This window comes from Octodon degus, unplaced genomic scaffold (assembly GCF_000260255.1).
Source record: "Octodon degus isolate 3935 unplaced genomic scaffold, OctDeg1.0 scaffold00350, whole genome shotgun sequence".
NCBI classification, from domain to species: Eukaryota; Metazoa; Chordata; class Mammalia; order Rodentia; family Octodontidae; genus Octodon; species Octodon degus.
Genome location: NW_004524926.1, coordinates 732,750 through 752,337, shown reverse-complemented (window position 1 = coordinate 752,337; position 19,588 = coordinate 732,750). Strand labels below are relative to the sequence as shown.

The 19,588-nt window shown below is 53.4% G+C and overlaps 1 protein-coding gene across 2 annotated transcripts in view; it reads right to left on the bottom strand.

Annotated features, from left to right (window-relative positions):
• Positions 1 to 19,588, bottom strand: part of Iqsec1 (IQ motif and Sec7 domain 1) — a 296,085-nt gene that overhangs the window by 72,903 nt on the left and 203,594 nt on the right. The window contains exon 1 of one of the 2 annotated variants that reach the window (XM_023708323.1): positions 12,936 to 12,985. The exons of the other annotated variant lie outside the window; for it this stretch is intronic. The gene's annotated coding sequence lies outside the window, so the exon portion shown is untranslated. Of the gene's footprint in view, positions 1 to 12,935; positions 12,986 to 19,588 lie in introns of those variants that run through there. 2 annotated transcript variants of the gene reach the window in all.

The window sequence follows — 19,588 nt, the reverse complement described above, 5'->3', positions numbered from 1 at the left end:
ATTCAGCTCAGTGGTAGAGCACTGTTTAGATGTGGAGGCCCTGGCTCCATCCCCAGCACTGCCCCTGAACAAGGAACCTGTATAAGTGACTACAGAGCTGTAAAATGCCAAAGTTCCCTAGAGTGCCCAGAGAAAACCACAAAAGGACAAGCAAGACAGTGCTGAATGTATAAATCAAAGGAAGGAAAGAAACCAAGTGTGCCTGGTGGCACAGGCCTGTCATCCCAACATTCAGGTGGCTGAGGCAGGAGGACTGTAACAAGTGCAGAGTCAGCATGGGCTGCATAGTGAGATCTTGTCTCAAAACAAGCAAACAAAACAAAACTGTGCAGAGAAACTTTCACTATCTACCAACAGAGAACAATTTCACTAAGACATACCCACGCTCTGGAACTTTGTCCCCAGATGGAAAGATCTCCAGGACAGATCTCTACTAAAAAATGCCAAGGGCAACAGATTGCATAACTTTGATCCCTTTGGTGAACATAGATAAAATGTTCTCCAGAGACGCATGCAGTCTCTTCACTGTCCTCTCAGAAGGATACCCCAACACAGTTCTTGACAGCTGCTCTTTGGGAAGATGGGGGGGTGCAGAAGGGTTATGTGCAGGACGTTTGCCGACAGGAGTTATTTGGGAAGAGGCCAATCAGAGTCCTTAGACATTGTTTTCTTTTAAAAAGTTAAGCACACACAGTCCCCAGCCAACAGCAGCACAGTTCACTGCTTTGGACTTTGGACTGGTATGAAAATTATATGCATTCCACAGGGTTTGCATTTGTGCTTTTCCTGGGCTAGAGATAAGAAGCCTTGTCCTTTCTCCAGACCCAAGGGCAAGGCACTGAACTTCATATGTTCAAGGCTTAATCCTTGACTGATGCTGTTGCGTGAGCACAAGAACTCAGTAAATTGTAGGGGACCTGCCCTCAAAGGAGAGAGCAGGTTCCTGGCCTTCTCTCCTTTCTCTGTGTTTATTTATTTATTTGCACTACTGGGTACTGAACCCAGAGCCTTTGCACTGAGCTACATCCCCAGCCCTTTCTCTTTCTTGTTTATTCCCTGAAGCCTGCGATGAGGGATTTACTGACTAGATTATAATTGTGCCATGTACATGGTCCAAGCTGCACGGCTATAACAACAGGGTATGCTGGCAGGGCCTGATGAGGAATAGTACCCAAGATGTTTGTTGTTGTTGTTATTTGGAGACAGGATCTGCCTGTGTAGCACAGGCTGACCTTGAGCTTACAGGGGTCCTCCTGCCTCATCCTCCCAAGTACTGGGATGACAGGTGTACATCTGCTAAAAAAAAAAAAAAAAAAAAAAAAAAAGAAGAAGGTGCAAGTCTGTGCTAGCACCTGCACTTATTTTCTCTCTAACAAGGTTGCTTAAGGAACTGGTACAGTGGTGGCCAGAGGAAAGACAAAGAGGAAGGAATGGGGAGGTGACGGCTTTTTACAGAAAGTTTCTACTTACAAATGTTGGCCCCATATGCATGTATTGCTGGCTGTAAAATTATGTTTGGCAAATAATAATTTCTGATAATGGGCAGAGGATAAATCTCTAGGGCCTACACTGGGGTGGTTTGGGACAGTCCCCTGTGGACCTCAGCAGAGAGGGTGTGCTTTCAAAACCTTAGGGTCTCCTCTATGAGCTGAGAGGAAAAGCCAGTGTAGACTTCTGCAATCCCAGCACTCAGGAGGCTAAGGTAGGAGGATCTCTATAAGTTTGAATCCAGCCTGGGCTGCACAGTAAGATTCTGTCTCAAAACAAAACATAAAGAAGATCAGACATGGGCCAAGGCTCTGACCATGCCAACCCTGGCTCCTTCTCACTGGAAGAGCTGACCAGGTGTGGTGTAGCTGCTGGGAGGTGGGGCTCCCCCTCCTGGGATTTGTGGGAGCACAAAGATCACCCCCACTCACCAAGGTGCCTTTCCTTTTTCTTCTCTCACTTTGGTGCCCTCCCTAGAAACTCCTGGTTCACATTTCCGGTCTAGGTTATCCCTGGCAGTGGCCCTGTCTATCAGGGCTGAAGGTCAGACCTTAGGCCCAGCAACAGATGACACTATGCTGGGTACCCATGAGGGGCTGAGAGGGCTGCAGGGGCAGAGTCTTGTTTTGGGGAACAAAACTACTCACCCCACAGACATCAGCCTCAACCTCAGTTGCCCCACCCTCTTTTCTAAACCCAGGAACTCAGGGAGAGTGCAGGCACAGACATACAGCAGCTTCAGTAATGTAGCAGGCAGTTCCGCACCTCCAGCCTCCAGAGATCACTCTTGCTCATCACCCAGAACATTCTATGGCTCCCTACTGCCCGGCAGACCACAGACAACCTTTTACTCAGACATTTGACGTTACGCATTTCCTGCCCTCAATATACCCTTCTAACTCTTCCCTCCATCCATTATAATCTCTAACTCAAAGCACCTTTTGGAAATACAGAGTCAATCATGTCCTTCTTTGCTCAAAAGCCCTCTGCAGCTCCCTACAACCTGCTATGGATGAAGAACAGGTTCCTCAGCCCAGGGCTGGAACTGGCATTGCCTCCCTATCCCGCTCCATCAGTCTGGAGCAGCTTCTTCCAAACTCAAGTTAAACTGTGTGCCCTTGCACACCCTGTGCCACCCTGTACCAGTTCACGCCAAGGTGCATTCACATCCCCGTGTCCCTTGGTTTCCTCCCTTGGAAAGAGTTCTTCCAAGTCAGTAAGAAAAGCACAACTCAAAATGAGAATTTTCCAGTTCACTTAGGTAGGTAGGTTCAGAGAAAAGCACAAATGGCATATAAGCAGGTGCCTTTCTTACAAAGGCAAAGCATGAGAACATATTCATCCATTAAAACGTAGAAATTCCGATAAAACGCTCACATTTCTCTGTGCACCAGACACCAAACCTGTCTTTTCAATCCAATTCCAAAAATGGTCGCCTCGCCCAGATGTCTGTCTGCTCGGCTTGCACAGTGTCCTGCAGTTCCATGGAGGGTGCCGGGGCAGACCCAGACGCAGACAGAGCGTCAATTAAAGTTAATGTGGATAACGAAAGTCTCAGGACACTGCGACCCTCAGCTCATGGGTCTGCTCACCTGCCTGGAGCTCCGCAGACTGAGGGAAAGGAGCTAAGAGGAAGGGAGCTGATCCATCGCTGCTTTTGGGGGCAGCACAGAGCTGTGCCCAGTAAACAGATGCAGTGGGGACAGGGGTGTGGTGCAGCGGACTCTGATGCACCCCACGCTGCCCCTGTGACAACTGTGAGTAGTTTTTTAAAAAATGTATTTGGTACAGGGTCTCACTACACATCTCAGACTCGTAGTGATCTTCCTGTTTTCAGCCTCTCTGGTGCTGGGATTACAGGTCTGTGCCACCATCCCCAGACTCCTGAACCTGCTCTCCCAGGAGCAAAAAGAATAGTTTTCCATAAACAGCACTGTACCAATTGGCCACTCCTTAGCCTGCTCTCCCGGTGGGGCATGTGGTTCCAGAAATAGAACCTGGTCCCTGCATATGCCTAAGCAGGTGCTTAGTCTGCTGAGCTATCTTGCTGGCCCAGCTGTGGGTACTTCTAGGTGTCTGGCTTTGAACATTTCCATTTCTTTCAGTGCCTCTACCTCCCTGCATGAGAAAGGGCTCGATACTATACTAGAGGTTTCTCATGTGCCAGGACTGGTGGAACTCTAAGAGTACAGTTTATTTTTGTTCATTGCACTCCACTTTAAGAAACACTACCTTCTTGCCATGCATGGTGGGGCATGCCTAGAATCCCAGCACGCATGAAGCTGAGGCAGGAGGATTGCCAGGAATTTAAGACCAGCCTGGGCTCTAAAGAGAAACCCTTGTCTCACAAAACCAAAATCAGTCAATCAATCTTCTGTCAAAAGATTTTTGGCAAATGTGTTAAGACAATTCATTGAAAAGAATAGTTTTCCATAAACAGCACTGTACCAATTGGCCACCAATATGCAGAAGGGTGCATTTGGGTACCACCTCTCCCCCACTGGAAGGGATTGGAAATCCAGAGCAAAGAGTGAAAGTGTTGAGTTCAAAGGTGGCATCACAGGAGGAAACCTTTGAGATCTTGACTTAGGCAGCAATTTCTGACACACAAATGATAAATGAAAGAACAGATAAATTGGACTTTATAACAATTAAAAACTTGGCTCTTCAAAAGATGCCCTCAAGAAAGTGAAAATAATGATGTATTGGGAGAAAGTGATAATCACATAACTGATATAAGAAACTTGGATTTAGAGTTTAAAAAAAAAAACACTTGTAGCTCATTTTCAAGACGGCATAGTAAAGAGGAACACCCTGACTCAATTACTAGGAGATAATGCAACTTTCAAATGGGCAAGAGGTTTGAATCAACATTTTGCCAAAAGAGATACATGAAGCCAGGTGTGGTGGCGTACAGGCGTGTAGAGCTACCATCCTCGGAGGCTGAAACAGGAGGAACACAAGTTGGAACCCACCTAGGCAACTTGACAAAACCCTCTCTCAAAGTTAGAAATAGAACAAGGGGTGGGGATGTAGCTCAGGATGAAGGCTGTGGGTTCAATGCCCACTGTCACACATACATGCAGGTATACACACACACACACACACACACACACACACACACACACAGATATTAGTGACTAAGGAACATTGGAGTAGGACTAATAACATTAATCATCAAGAAAATACCAATCAAAGCCACCAGGAAGTCCCCCTGCTGCCCCGCCTGCTATGGAGGCTGGTTCGAAAGAACCACCATAACCAGTGCGAGGGAGGATCTGGTGACACAGGAACCCTCAACACTGCAGGTATGGGAATCTAAGAAGATGTGGCCACTTTGGGGACTAGTGTGTCTCACAAAGTCATATGACACAGTAGCTCCACAACTAGATAGTTACTCAAGACAACTGAAAACAAAGTCCACATGGTACCTTGTATTTAGATATCTGGAGTGGTATTATTCATAGCTAAAAGTGAAAAAAAAAAAAAAAACCCAATGCCCATTGACTAGTGACTGGGTGAATGAAATACAGTATTCCACACAGTGGAATATTATAGAGCCATGCAAAGCAATGCATACAGACACTGGTACAATATAGATAGACCTTGTAAACATCATGCTACGCGAAAGAAGTGAGACACAACAGGAGACATAAAGACCGCACAGTTTTGTTGAGAAGGGCACATTATGGAGACAAAATGATCTGTGGTTGTTGGGAGCTGGGGATAGAACAAGGAAGCTAGTGAAATGAGCGTAAAGTTTCTTCACAGGGTGATTTTAAATAAAATTGTACCCTGGAGTGGTGGCACACACCTGTAATCTCAGAGCTTAGGAGGCTGAGGCAGGAGGATCACTGCGAATTTGAAGCCAGTGTGGGCTACACAGTGAGTTCAAGACCAGCCTGGCAGGTGAGCATCACCACACCCAGCTCTCGGGTGTGGGGCTGTATGAGGTGGTAAGCATGGAGAGGGCGAGGGGCTCAGAGCAGCAGCTGAGAGCACTGGGAGGAGCCAGTGGCCCTGCAGGCAGGTGCTGCCCCAGCACCCAGGGGGCCCCCTGCAGTGATCGCAGCCCGGCCTCCCTCCTCCTGAAGCCTCTCTGGGTCTCCAGCCCATGGAGGGCCTGGGGATTCCCAGGCGGAGAGCCCCGGAATTATTTCAGGGGATTTTCACATCCCATATGTATACCCGACACTGCTGCTAGACCCCACAAACAGTATATTTCACACATTTTTGCTTTCGAACCCAAACAGATGCTGCCAAGATGAATAAACGCGTCAGCTTCAAACTCATCCGGAAGCCGGTGCTTCGCGGCTGCTGTCATCCTGTTGGTCTCCAGCCATGTAAACTAAACTTTCTTGGGGGTGGGGGAGCTGAGATTTCCAGTGACAAGAGACATCTTCTCTAACCCTGATGCAGGAGGTGCAGGGGGTGGGTCCCTAAGCAACGAGTTTTAATTTTTATCTCATTTCAGCTCATTAAAATTTAAATGGCACTGAGGACTAGTGGCTATTGTCTCAGGCAGCCAAGGTACAGAGGCTTAACAGTGATAGGTCGCTGAAGGGGAGCAGCCACTTAGGTGTCCCTCTGTCCCGAGCTGGCCCCTGAGTACTACCCTTCCTCTCAGCAAGGGCAGTGTCCACAAAACCAACGGCTGTGTACAACCAGGCAACTACAACTTTAGAACCCATGCAGAATGCAGTGTGACACAGGGCCCGGCAGATCCTGATGACATGTCCCAGGGGGGTGCAAAACAAGCCATGATTCCTCCGCTTGGTCCCCTCCTCTGTCCTGGGCAGACCTTATTCCTCCTTCCTACCTGAACTGGGGCTGTGTCCCCTCCCCTTGGCCACAGGAGTCTTTCACCAGTAGAATACAGACAAGTGACAGCTGGCCCCTTCCAGGTTGGGCCTCCAGGGGCCCAGCAGCTCCCACTTTCACCCATGGGCTGCCACCTTCTATCCCCCACATTGCAAAACCGAAACACAACCCAAGACTAGGACACCAGGGCATCATGCCACCCACTCACAACCCCACCAGTCTGGAAGCAGAAGGTACTTCCCCTGGGACTGTCTGCCATCCTATCCCTCTGTGGAGAGCCACCCACGGTGACAGTGCCTGTCTGCAATGTTAACCAACGTCTTCAGTTCTGGTCCAATGGACATTTTCTACCTGCTCCTGGCCTGTTGAAGGGACCTGTGGTCTTTGAACTCATGGTGAGCCTCCTGCCTCAGCCTCCTGAGTGCTGAGTGCTAGGATTACAGCTGTGTACCACCACACCTGGGCTCCTTCAAATTTGAAACAGAGCAAAGACTCAGGCCAAGCAAAGAAAGAGGCCTGTGGGCTGGGCTGGGCTCTGAGAAGGAATGACAAAGCCTGGGTTCCCGTGGGATAGGGAAGCAATTGAGGAACAGACCAAAGCCCATGTCCCTTGGCTGGTCCAGTCAACCTCTGGAGGGACCTTTCCTGTCTCCCACCTGGCAGGCAAGGTTCATCCCTCCACGTGACACCTAGTCCCATTGCTGTTTGGGTGACCCAGGTGACTGAGGACTGGGAACACCAGGAGGAAGATGGGGATGTGCTTGGGCTCCATGGGGGTGGGGAGCACAGGGGTCTCCATCCCCCACCCCACCTGCTGCCAGGGACAACCATTCACTTTTCGAGGGAAAACTCAGTCCTGGGCTCCCATTCTGATCCTGTTTTTCTGGTAGGTAAGGAAGTTGGGCAAATCACCCAGCTGCCTCAGTTTGCCCAGCTGCAAAAGAAGACCTACTCTCGATACACAAAATTCTGTCTAGGAATCCAGTGAGGTCAAGGTCAGGACAGTCCTCACATACATAGTGGGCTTAACATACATTTAGTCCCTAATAAAAACATCCCGTGTTAAGCCAGGTATGGTGGCACCTTGCCTGCAGTCCCAGCTGATCTGGAGGCTGAGGCCAGCCTGCGAAATAGAGTGAAGCCCTGTTGTTTTTTTTTTTAAATGATAAAGCACTGGGGAGGCTGAGGCAGGAGGATCATGTGTTCAAGGCCAGCCTGGACTACACACACAGAGTAAGACCCTGGCTCAGGAAGAAAGAGTGAAGAGTAAACAGGCCGGGGGTGAAAGCAAAGTGCCGGGGCCTGGGCTCCATTCCTAACAACCCAGGAAACGACAATTACAACAAAGCCATGGAAAACCTGTGTTTGCACTGGAGACGGTACAGGTCCGGTCCCCACTGCCCTGGCCCTGCCCTTGGACCTGGGGCCCCTACACGTTCAATTTGTCATCAGTGCCTCTCCTGGCCCTCCGCCACCCAGCACACATGGCCTCACGGTGACTTTGCCAAGTCCTTGCAGCTCTGACTTTCCCTTGTGGGCAACTTTTGGTGAGCAGACACCAGCCCTTTCCACCAGAGGCCCTGGCATCAGTCCCCATGAGCCCTGTGACCTTCACATGCTGGGGCCAGGGCAGGGACACCCAAGTGAACTCTGGCCCACAATCCCACGAGTGGCCTTCCTGGGACTCCTGACCAGGCCACCCAACCTCCCTGTCCTCATCTGTGCAAGTAGAAAACTGCTGCCCACCCCAGTCTGTGCGCTGGCGCTCTTCTGTCATTCCAGCACTGTGGCAGGCTGAGGCAGGAGGATCCCAAGTTCTGTCCTAGCCTGGGCAACTTAGCAACTTTGTGAGGCCCTGTCTTAAAAAGTAAAAAGGGCTGTGCATGTAGCTCAGTGCAGAGGCCCTGAGTTCCACCCCCAGCGCTGGGAAAAAGAAAAGAGAAAAGCAAAAAAAAAAAAAAAAAAAAAAAAAAAAAAAAAAAAAAAAAAAAAAAAAAACAAGCACTCTTTGGTGAACAGGCGTGTAACCATGTTGGGAGAGGGACATCAGCATGCCACCGCCAGTGCCCACCCTTTGCAGCTGGCCCCAGCCGGCAGCCACAGTGTCTAAGAAAGAAACAGGACACATTTAGGGACAAACACCTTTAGGTTTTCACCTTATGGGTTTTTTCTTCCTTTTTGGACACAGACACCTATGGTTCTACCCTAAATCCTCACCCTGGAATTCCCCACCAGAGACTTTTAATACCAGGTCTCAGCCCCGCCAAAAGACCCCAGGCCCGGAGAAGTCCTCTATGATGTGGCCAAGCCCATGACTGCCCCGCAGATCACCGCTGCTCTGGTGTCTTTGCAGAGGCCGCAGCCCCAGAAAGGAGCAAGGTCCAGTGCTGGGCTGCTGGCTGTGTCCCTCTGCCTCAGCCACCCCATCACCCTCGGTTGGGCTCTGCACCGAGCAGGCACCTTCCTTCTGCATTGTGCTGGGCACAGAAGTGGCCTGGCGGGTTAGACCAGCCAACGTTCACAGGAGGTGGCCGCCATCCAGCGGGGGCCCTGATCTTTGAGCCAGAATCCCTGGGGATCTGTCAACGTTTCTCTTCCCTCCACTACCCCTTCCTTGGCCTGTGGTCCCTTCCTCTGAGAAACCTTGCTGGCCGGCTGCAAATCATCGCACCACAGCCATCTATGGTGCCCGCCTTACTGCCATGCTGGAAAGGGCTTGTGGCTTGTTCCCTTGCGATTTCCCTTCCCCCAAGCCCCGAAGGCCAGCTCTGGAGGGAGGGGTATTGTGCTGCAATGCCGTCCAGCATGCAGCCGTGCTCCACAGACAGCAGCTGGGGGAAGCCGCAGTGGGGGTCCTCATGCGACCCTGCTCCTAGGGCAGGAAAAGGCGCCCCTAGGGTAGAAGATGTACTGCTGATTCTGAGTCGACCACAAAAAAGAAGGAATCCGAATGTGAGTGTGGAGGTCCACACCTGTAATCTCCGCACTCAGGAGGCCGAGGCAGGAGGAGGATCACCGTAAGTTTGAGGCCAGCCTGGGCTACCTAGCAAGACCATCTCAAAAAACAGGAAAAAAAAAAAAAAAAAAAAAAAGGAATCCTCACAGTGTTCAAGATGCCAGCCCCTAAGTTCTTCTACTAGCTCTTTATATTGGTCTACTTGGTAACAACCGTAGGTGCCTTTTGCAGATACCAGCCTGAGCCCCCAGAGTGGTCCTGGGACCTGTCCCTAGGACATATGATGACGCACAGCTCAGCCTAACAGTGGTCCCCAGGCCCGCAGGTCTCCCTGTGTAGTAACAGCTTAAGGCACATTGTGTCTCCAGCCTTGATTTCCCATTCGTGCCCTGAGGATGTGGGCAGGGTGGCCTCTGACCTGTGATGTCATCTGGAAGGTGCATGCCTTTCAGCCAGAAGAGGAAGTGGGGGGCCTCCCATCCCCCATCCAGGGCTTCAGGCCAGCTGGGGGAGTCACCACCCTTTGGCCACTTCCCCCAGAAATTCCCCAGGCAGTGCCCCAGGTGCTGTAGCCCAAGGCACTATCTCTGGCCAAGCATGGTGGCCCATGCTTGTCATCCTAGTACTGGAGAGGCTGAGGCAGGAGGAGTTAAGGCTAGCCTAAGGTACAAGACCTGGAGGCCTCCCTCCCTCCCTCCCTCCCTCCCTCCCTCCCCCCCCCCCCCCCCCCCCCCCCCCACATCAGTCCAGCCCAAGTGTCCTCTGTGGCTCTCCCTGGCTCTGTCCCAGTCACTCTGCTTACAATCCTGAGTTAAGTACACAGGTCTCTCTTTCCTCTTCCATGTTGGGTCTCACTGAGTCATCTAAGAAATGAACATCTGTAGCAACCCAGGGTTTCACAAACTTCTGTTTTTCAGAACTACGCCTGCATTTCCTGAGCCCTGGGCCAGCGCTGTGGGGCGGGGCTTAGAGTTGGAATGAATTTCTCACTTGGTTCAAGTCCATACCAGCAAACAGGACCATTTTTTAAAGATTTTAAAGATCAAACCAAGAACTTTAAGACCAAATTGAGAAGGGAATGTTTCTTTTATTTGTTATTTACTTATTTTGCTTGTTTTTTTTTTTTTGTTTTTTGAGACAGGGTCTGGCTATGCTGTTCAGGCTGGCCTTGAACTCACTATATACCCCAGGCCAGCCTCAAACTCATGGTGATCCTCCTGCTTCAGCCTTCCAAGTGCTGGGGTTACAGGTGTGTGTCATTATACCTGGCCTCTATCCTCACTGTCCGAGGAAACTGAGGCTCTAAGAGGTAAGAGCAGGTGCCCACAGGGTCACAGCTCCAAAGGGGGAAGCAGGTGCTACCTCCTTCCTGCTGGCTCAGCTGGGTTGTGGGTGTTATGGAGGTGCTGGGAGTGCAGGACCAGGCTGGCCGCCCATGTGCACTGGAGCAGATGGCTGTCCCTGCCTATCTGGGGGAGCCCAGCTGCGACAGGGCCCCTCTTAGTGGCCCCAGATTTCAGAATGCCTGAAGTTGCTTCCACTGCCCTGTGACCAAGTGGCAATCACTCTGCTGGGAAGGTGTTTCAACACTAGCACTTCTGCAGTGACTTCCCCACAGACCCCAGCATCACCATGGGTGGCACTCAGAAGCCGGCAATCAAGTCCCAAATTCTAAGTGTGTGGAGACACACGTGCCATGGGCGCATAGAGACAGGGGATCTAATCAGCTGCAGCTCCTGACCCAGAAACCACGCTCATTCTCTGTGGAGCAGGTTGATCAGACCACACACGAAGGTGCTTCCTGAGAGTGCCTTCCAACCCCGCAGTGGCCAGAACTCCAGGGACGGAGTCCAGGCTGTATGTGGTGCTGAGCCTGCCCCACACTCCAGCCCCAGCCTAGCCCTCCAGTGTGCCAAGTCTAGCTCAGAGACCGCCTCCTTCAGGAAGCCTCCCTCCCCAGCACCCCTGAGGTGGAGAACTCTGAGGTTCCTCCTCTGGCTTCCTGGAGCCTGGGAGCTTGCACCCTCCTCAGCACTGCCCCCCAGGGTGGTGACTTGTTGTATTCTCCTCCCACTTTCCCCAGGCCACCGGAACATCCTCAAGCCAGAAACTTCATGATGTTCCCTGCAGCCTGACCCTGCGCAGGTCTGATGGAAGCTGATAACTAACGTTTTCCGAGTGCTTGCTATGGTTCAGGTAGAGCCAAGGTGGACTGGTGGAGCTCTTTTCTGCACAAACCTGTTTAAGTTGAACTTTCTGTCACATGCAATTAAAAAACAGACTAAGTGGCTTGTCACAAGGTCATGTAGCTATAGAGCAGAGCTGAGACTCAGATTTGTAATACTAGCACTTAGGAGGCTAGGCAGGAGGATTCCTGGGAGTTCAAGGCTAGCCTGGGCTACATAGCAAAGCTCTGTCTCAAAAAACAAAAAACAAGCAAACAAAAACTAAAGCCTACCCATTATTTACCCCTCCCTCCCACCTGTCTCCATCAGACACATCACCCCAATGCACTGCACATGCATGTCTTAGTCTAGTTTTATGTTATCTGATCCAGCACAGAGCAGCAATGATGTTTGGTCTGGTTTACCCCTTTCAAATCCCTAGACATGAGGCAGTGTTTTGCATGCAGCAGATGTGCAATATGTACTTGTGAAGTAACTGAATGACTAAATGATGTGTATGAAGCCACAGTCATAGGGTGTTAAAAGCTCCCTAATTCTCTGCCATGTCAGGCAAGGACAGGAGGCCTCAGGAGGGAGAGCTGGTGCCCACCACATGGGTCCTGGATACAGCTGCCCTGGCCCCTGTCACCATTAGATCCCCCCAGAATCTTGTTCCTGCCCACTGTGCCCCAGAAAGAAGGCTGCTCAGCCTCTGGGTCAAACTCCAGAGGATGCTGGGCAGATGCCCCAGTATCCCGGTCCAGGCCTTCAGGTCGCCTAAGGGGGAGAGCCTTTCTTTCAGAGTTACATGGGGCTTACATGAAAGAGATGCAGAGAATCTTGCCACTAAAGGGGATTTCTCAGGGCACAGTGCCAATGGGGAGCACACCCCAGGACCCTCTTTGCCCCTGGGTCTGCAGGTGTTCAGGTTCCACTCAGGACCATTTTAAAGGGAAATGGAGGAAGCAGAAGCTGTTGGTGCTAGGTGGGCCTTGCGGGGTGGGGGCAGGGAGAGGCCAGGGAGTGGAGGCAGGGAGTCCAGAGCCTGGCCAGCCTCTGGTACCACAGCAGCCTACAGAGCAGGTAACATCCACACCAGGTAAGAAACTGCACTGTGTTTCTGGAGCTCTGGACGGCTGTGTCCTCCATGGGCCTCAGGCTATGGGATGTGTGTTCTAAGAGCTCCTTTCTCAGGCTGCTATGAAGGCCCAGGAGAAGAGCCATAATCAACCCTGTGGCAGTCTGTGGGCCAGGGTACTGGGACGCCAACCCCAAGAGCCTGGGGTGGACCCTATGTTCACGGGAGCTAACTAACTTTCCCCTTGTAGCCGCCGTAGGAAACCACTGGCTCCAGGGCCAGCGCAGGCCAGATGCCATCTAGGGGAGGAACAGGTTCCCCAAAGTCACTGTAAGGAACAGTGGACACCCCCCACACCCCATGCCTTACCCCACAGGCTGCCCCCACCCCCCAGTTCTCCAGGCAGCCTGGCCCAGGTGCTACTCACAGTGTCAAGGAGGGGCACTGGTCCCTGGAGCCTCAGGCCTGGCTGCCTCTGTGGCCCCAGGGGATGAGGAACAGTGGGCCCTGCCCACCCCAGGTCCTGACGTCTGACTTCCGCTCTGCTCAGCCAGTGTCCAGGAAACCACACCCCAGGGACAGGGTGCCAGTCACCCTAGGGCCCCTCGCCTGCCTGGGATCACTGCCTGCTCTCCACCCGGCCTCTGGGCACTGCCAGTCCCCATGGCCTCCCTGGACAGGACCCAAACCATAAATAATACAGCGGCCTCCCTGCCAGTCTCTCGTGACCGATCGCATTTCGGGGCCACTTGAGTTTCGGGAGAAGCTGCTTTATCCGGAGTGCCAGGCCCAGGCTGGGTCTCTGGACAGCTCAAGGGTGCAGCCAGCTGGAGCTGGCAGGACAAAGTGACGTGAAAGGCAGCCCTGAAGAGAGGGTGCCCTACTTACTTTGAAAGCAGCTTGGGCCTAAATGGGACTAGGGTGGCACAGGTGGGGCAGGGGCCAGCCCTGTCCCCTCTGGGCTGGGCAAGGGCTCTGGGGATGCAGCTCCTGTGCCTGCATAGGGCCATCTCCTGGACAGCCCCTCACCTATTCTTCCTGGCCGGCCCATGTCCCATCTGAAGGCCACAGCTAGAGATTTGCCAGCATTGGGCACTTCCTGTACACTGAGTCAGGTCTTTTCTGACTGGCTCCTTTGTCTGAGTAGAATGTGTTCAGGTCACCCACATGGTAGCCTGGGTCAGAAGTGCGGTCCCTCTTGGGACCAAATGATGTTTCTGTGTATGGCGTCACCCAATATGCTCACCTATCCATCCTTGGATGGGCATGGGGGTGGACTTCTCTGCTGCCCCACAGCACCCTCTGTCCGGCCACTCTCAACCCTCGTGGTCCCCTGTTCATCTCAGACTCTGCTCTGGGCCTTGCTTAAAAAGAACAGGGCAGCCTAGGCCACATCCCAGAGGAGAGCTGGGGGGTGTGGGGCTGAAGACACTATCCATGGCCTTCGGCTCTTCTGGCCACAGCTAAGGACCCAAGACTAGGGGTCAGATGAGCTGGGGGCCCAGCCTGCAAGGCTAGGCCCACCCTTCCCATGCAGTGGGAGAAGGGACACAGCAAGGAAGCACAACCTGCTCCAGGGGGACTTTGCCACAGGTGCACAGCACAGGTTGGATGAGGGGAGCTTCCTGGCCCCGCCCTGGGGTACCAGATGGCTCACTGTCCGAGACACCCCCTGGAAGCTCCCTGAGCCCAGATGCCAGCTGCTCCCCAGCACTCTGGCCAGATGCAGCTGCAGTGGGGGAGGAGTGAGGGGCAGGCCTGAGTGGCCCAGCTTTGCCCCGCCTAGCCCAGCACCCCAGCCGTGTGTCCATGGCTGCGTCAGTCTGTTAGAAGGCCACAAACCCACTGGCTCTCAGAACACAAAACTGTCTTTCTTGCCCAAAATAACATATGCAGGTGTGATTCTCCTGCCTAACTGAGAGAGGCTGGAGATGGGTAGGGGGACTGGGCAGGCCAGAAGGCAAGGCCTGCTAGGAACACAGGCCCCAGCAATTGCTCCGGGGAAGGTGGTGAAGGGAGGGAGCCTGCTCAAGGGACACAGCCAGCTCTTTACAGGTGATGGGGCTCCTGGTCCTGTTTGCGTCTATTCAGGCCAGGGAAGGCAGCTGGCACTGCACCTCCTCAATGGCTCTTCAAGTCACTTTCATAGGAAAGGGGGCTACACTGGGTCTCATCTAAGGGCATCTGCCCATGCCTGTGCTCTTTCTATTCATTTTCTGTACCCCTCCTGCCCCACAGAGGCTTGGAGGAAAGGAAGAGGCCACAGGTGAGGGGTGGGGTGACAATGGCACGCTGGGCTGGTATCTGACAACTTTGCCATCAAACCTGCCACTTGACCCCACTCTGCTTCCCAGAGAGACCCAGGGCTGGCAGGGAACAGTGCTTCTTACCACCGAGCATGGCTGGAGTTGCACCCCAGTGTGACAGCTCCCCAGCTGTCCTGCCCCAGAATGGCTTCCACCCAGAATGGCTCCTTGGAGACCCAGGCTGGCTGTGGTTCCAGAGATTCCCCTCCTGGCTTCTAAGGTGGAGCCTCAAGTCCCCAGCAGAGGGCCATGGCTGGCTGGCCAGCAGCCCTTCCATGCACACCTCACGCTTTTCCAGATGTGAGTGAGGCCCAGCCAGAAGCAACTAGCGCACGTGGAGGGAATTTGAACACGCAAGTGGAAAAGTATGTGCTATATGATTGCAACCCTCCAATTTGTCCCTGCGGCAGCTGCCAGCCTCTCCTCAGGCTGCAGAAGGCTGACTCAGGTCTCCCAGGGCAGTCCAGGGGCTAAGATCTCACTGCACCCCCCGCACCAGCTGTCAGGGGTCTAGCTTGCTCTGGGGGCAGCCTTGTTTGTTTTGGGAGGACAACAAAGGAGTGCCAGTCTGGGAGCTGACCAGGGCCTGTCCTCCCTGGCTGTGTGGCCAAGGCCACCAGATCCTTGGTGTGGGGCTGGAGCAAACCCCATGTGAATTACAGCAACCACACCCACCCAGCTGCTTCTTGGTGGCCCACAGAAGCTCCACCTCATTCCATTTCATGAATGAGAAAACTGAGGCACAGAGATCTAGTCTGTCAGCCCCGAGAGGGAGAGGCTGCATCCTGTCCACAGCCTCTGAGGTTTCTCCTGAGGCCGATGTGGAAACCTCAGGATGGAATGGAAGGCAGGAAAATTCCACTCTGGTTAGTGGGAAAAGAGCACCAGGAAGGTTCAACTTCCCATCTCAGGGGGTTCCTCCCACTTCCTGCCTGGGGGTTCAGTCCCTGACTTACTCCAGAAGTCTACTAAGAACACACTTCCCCTCGTGTCTGCCCAGTTCCCCCAAATCTTCCCAGCCCCCAGTCCCTGCATACCAGGCCCCCATACTCTCACCTAATAGCAGAGACCTATTGGCTATATTTTCAATTCTTCCATAGCTGCTAGGAAGCCGGGCAATTTTCACCTCAGTAAAAGGATCTCAGGATTCTGGGTTTCTTGGTTCTGTTCTATCTGGATTATAACGATGGTTTACCCTGGGTCCCTGACATCCTATTCTGGATTGTGCTTTTCCTGATCCTGATGTGTTTTTTTTTTTTTCTAAATTATTTTATCATAGGTGTTTCCTGTATGTGGTCACAAATATTTTGGGAAATAGAAGGAAAAATGGACAGAAGGAAGAAGGAAAAAAGGAAGAAAGAAGAGAAAGGAGGAAGGAAAGAAGAAAGGAAGGAAGAGCATCAGGGAGGGAGGGAAGAAGCTATAATTGTTTGTACAGCAGGCAGTGAGGGTAGATAAAAGGGAGAAGCTTTCAATCCCTCCCTCTGTTAAACAACTCCTTTAAATAAAAATCTCTGCCTTTTGGTGCTGTCTAAAATGCAAAGACACACTCCAAGTAGGTGGTGGCTGCTAAGCGCCCCCCATGCAAATTAAGACCCCTGCCACCACCTTTTCAGAGCAGACCCCCAAGGCTTGCACAAGACCCCCAGCTTTCTGTGCCCTGGCTGTGTGGTCTGGCAGCTGCAGAGGCTGGACAGCCCAGGTGCATCCCCTCCTGGAGCTGGGCTCCCCCTCTGTGCTCCCCCAGCCAGAGGGACCCGTCCAGGCACCTTCCCAGGATGCACAGAGAAAGTTTGGTAACAATAGCAACAACAACAGCGTCACTGCCCCTGCAGTTCCTGGACACCAGGGGCCAGCCAGGCCCTGCTCGGGACGCATTACCTCATTTAATCTTCATTCTAATCCTAAAAGCATGCCGAGAGGAAATCACCCCTTCACGTGTCTAGCAATGCCACAGCTGTGCTCCACCTCGGCACCTGCTGGATCCCCAGCCCTGGAGCTACAAATGTCACGTGAAGTGGTCGCGACACACCACACAGGAATGAATGTGAGCTGCACTTAACTGAAGCCTCCCAGGAACAGAGAGGTCCGGGTCAGAGCTGCAGTCACACAGTAGAGCCCAGTGCCAACAAGCTGTGGAACAAACCCCAGGTCCCTGAGCACACTACGTAGGCAGGCCATTCCCTCCCCAGTGGGCATGTCATTCCCTAGCCCAGGGTCAGCAATGCCAGCTTTCTCTGCGGGAGCCAGGTGCAGCCTTTCCTGCACACCTCCCCTGGGCCCTCCTGGACCTCGCACAACCCTGCAGCCTGCCTCAAGGCTGGTGATGGTGGGCATAGCCACCTGCTTTCCCCGAGCACTCGCCCTAGTACCTGAGGGTCCTCACGGAGATACAGGACTTCCACATCAGGCCCCACACAGCACTGCGATCGCCCTTCATACCCGGCAGATGCAGAACATGTGGCTCAGTGGCCACGGCCACCACCCTGGCTGTCCTCCCGGTGGTCAGGGGCTGGTTCTCTTCTCAGGGCCCTCAAGTTACTTCCTTCTTCATGGTGGGACAAAGAAAGGAACAGCCCAAGGCCGAGGAGACAGAGGCGCCAGGGGCTCTGGCTATCTTCAGGCCACAGTAGGTCCCAGGGCGTCCCCAGCTGGCAGGTCTGTCTCCGGGTAGTGGCAGCGCTGGACCCTCCCAGCCAGTGGCCCTTACACTCAGACCCGGCTTCTGCACACCCCGCTGCCTCAGGCCAGGAGATTGTGGTGGCTGAGGGCCAGGGGAGCTTGAGTCACTGGGGTGGGACGGTGGGGGGCGACTGCCCGCCCCATAGAGTGCAGAGCGAGAGGCTGTGCACTGGAGAGGAGAGCTCAGGAGGGCGGGAGGAAGGAGAGGAGAGGCGGAGGCAGAAGGCGAGCCACATCCTCCCCATCTCCCCAGAGGCCTAAACCCAACACCGGCCCGCCCTGGGCCACAGCCCAGCCCACCGAGAAGCTGGGGAGGGAAAGGGCTGCCCTGCCTGCCTGGTTCCACCAGGGTATTGACAAAGGCCAAGTCCGGGTGACTCCAGGCCCATGGCCTCCATGTGGCTCACAAGACAGTGTCTAGCCCAGCCAGGCCCCTCTGCTAGGTGACAATGGCTGTGGCCGGGCCATCTCTGCCCTTGTTTTCCTCTACCTACTGTCGGGCTGGGGAGTGTTGGGCATGGGGTGAGATCAGTGCAGGTCCAGAGCTAACCCCTCCAATTACCCCACTGGCCTTAGAAGGGGCAACTGGCTTCTCTTTATGTGTGAAGAAACAGGCATTGATGGAAGTCAAAGGTTGAGGAGAGGCAGAAGCAGGGCAGAGGCTCTGTGGCCAAGTCCTCAAATGGTGACGGCAGGTGGAAGGGCCAGGCCCCTGGATAGCTGACAGGGGGAGTCTGGGCTTTTCACCCCAACAGCTGCTCTCAGGCCCAACCCAGGGCAGGCAGCTGGGGCTTCCCAGGCAGACCCTGTGGGGACAGTGACTCACAGATCAGGGTCGCCCTCTTTTTCCCATGTACACCCCCAGGAAGTCCCCCGAAGGGCAGGTGGGCCTGCCCACGCAGCCTGCAGCTCCCCAGGCACCTGACACAGTTGTCCTGCTCACTGGGTCCCAGGTTCCATTTCACTGGAGGACAGGCCAGGCTCGGAGCACATGGCACCTGCCCACTGGCACTGCGGTCCTTGCTGTTTCCCTAGCCTGGGCTTTGGCTGGTGTGGGATGGGAATTCTGTCTCAGATTCCAGCCTGGTTCCCACAGCACAGATGAGCAGCTGCCTGCTGTCAAACCATGAGCCAAGAAGGAACTTTATAGACAAAAGCAAGCTGGGTGTCTGCAAAGGCTGCGGTTCCAGGGAAACTTGGAGATCCCACTCTCCCTCCACACCATCACCAGCTACCATAGCAGGCCCCCAGCTGCCACAGGAGCTCACAACAGCTGAGACACAGCTGCCCAGCTACAGCTGGGACATCCAGAGGGACAGGAGGCTCCCTATTGCTCAAGGCTCCCAATCGCTCGTAGGGCCTAAAGGAACTCTCCTGCCATGCTGGCTCTACCTTATGGAATAAGGCCTCCCTCGGGTTTGTCTGTCATGTCCTCCGAGCAGAATGAACTTTCGCAGCGCCTTCTGTGGGTGGAGGAAGCTTCTACTTGTGCTTCTCTGCCTGCTTGGCCCGGTATTTACACATCCACCCGTTCGCCTGCCTCTCCAGCTAGCCATGCAGGGACTCAGAGCCTGTTCACATGGCCATGCACCTCCCTGCACCCTCCCTCCTCTCTCCCTTCCTTCCACTTGTCTCCTCACCCACTTTCTTCTTCCTCAGTATCTCTTCCTTCCAAATCGCCATCCATCCATTCTTTCATCTACCTATCTTCCCTCCCTCTACCCACCCTTCCTCTCCCCACCTTTGTCTACCTGCCTACATCTATCCAGTCATATATCCACCCTTCTACTAATCCATCTCTCTACCAACACTGATGTAATCACCCATCCATCCATCTTTCCCCCTACCCACTCAGCTACACAATCATCTATCCATCCTTCCATCTATCTATTCTTGCCTATCCAATCATTCCCCATCCACCCATCCCCTTCACCCCTTCCACTCACCCACCTTCCCACCCACCTACCCATCCACACATCCACACATCCATCCATCCATCCATCCATCCATCCATCCATCTACCCATCCACCCACCCTCCCACCCATCCATCTACCCATCCATCCATCCATCCATCCATCCATCCATCCATCC